Source organism: Aquarana catesbeiana, linkage group LG06, assembly GCF_042186555.1.
Source record: "Aquarana catesbeiana isolate 2022-GZ linkage group LG06, ASM4218655v1, whole genome shotgun sequence".
NCBI lineage: Eukaryota > Metazoa > Chordata > Amphibia > Anura > Ranidae > Aquarana > Aquarana catesbeiana.
This window is the reverse complement of record NC_133329.1, coordinates 391,518,446-391,519,475: the sequence shown is the minus strand read 5'-3', so window position 1 is coordinate 391,519,475 and position 1,030 is coordinate 391,518,446. Positions and strand designations below refer to the sequence as shown.

Below are 1,030 nucleotides of genomic sequence, written 5' to 3'. Positions count from 1 at the left end.
GACTGCTCTAAGTAACGTCCATTAGAAAAAAAACATACACACATAAAGCACTTGTGTAATGCTCAGCGCTGAAACGCCCGATTATGAAAAATAGTGGGAGGACATGCATAAGTATGCTGGTTCATAAATAGCAGCAATAAAATATATTGTAGAGGTAAAAATTTTATAAAAAAAAATAAAAAAACAAAAAAAAAACAAAAGTTGTGCTTGCTTCGGCACATATACTAAAATTGGAACGATACAGAGAAGATTAACATGGCCCCTGCGCAAGGATGACACGCAAATTTGTGAAGCGTTCCATATTAAAACAAAAACAAAAAAACAAAAGTTTTGATAAAAAAAAAAAATAGATTGATCAAAGTCCTGAAATACACAAGTTGAACATAGAGATCTAGCGGGTGCGCGTGCGCCCCTGTCAACTCTGAGTCTCTGAAACAAATGCTGCAAAGGGAGCGAGGCTGCTTCAGGCGCGGGCTGGGGGACCCGATCACTATGGGAAAAGGCAGGCAAAAAAAGGAAGAGAAGCACCAGGCAAATCCTAGTGCAGCATTATTTGATTCCATTAAAATACAAATTGTTGACAGTATAAGGCGCACTTACATAGTGCTAGTGAGGGTAGGTGCTTTACAGATCCAGCATCACAGAAGAGCTGCCGGGTTGTCCCTGTAGAAGAGTCTATGAGCGCCGTGTGTCAGCTGAAACCTACCACTGTGTCTGGCCAATCAACTGATTGGCCAGACACAGTGGTAGGCGGTTCCCCACTCTGACAGCTCCGGAACACCATAGCTCCCAACTGTCCCTGATTTCGAGGGACTGTCCCTGATTTGGAGCAATGTCCCTCTGTCCCTCTTTCCTCCTCATTTGTCCCTCATTTCGGTCTGATCTATATAGTTGTATATAAAATGCACTTTTTATCTTTCAAAAAGTGTTTCCCAGAGCTAAACCTTTCTTCCAAATTCTAAATTGCTGCATTTGTACATTTTAAAAGCCAATAAAAAGGAATAGTAGTGGTAAAAAAAAAGCCCTTGTG

The 1,030-nt window shown here is 41.1% G+C and overlaps 1 non-coding gene across 1 annotated transcript; it reads left to right on the top strand.

Annotated features, from left to right (window-relative positions):
- The first annotated feature begins 203 nt into the window (after positions 1–203).
- LOC141101915 (U6 spliceosomal RNA) lies at positions 204–307 on the top strand. Its single transcript, XR_012235050.1, has one exon. It is a non-coding gene; the product is annotated as a U6 spliceosomal RNA (small nuclear RNA).
- The last annotated feature ends 723 nt before the right edge of the window (positions 308–1,030 follow it).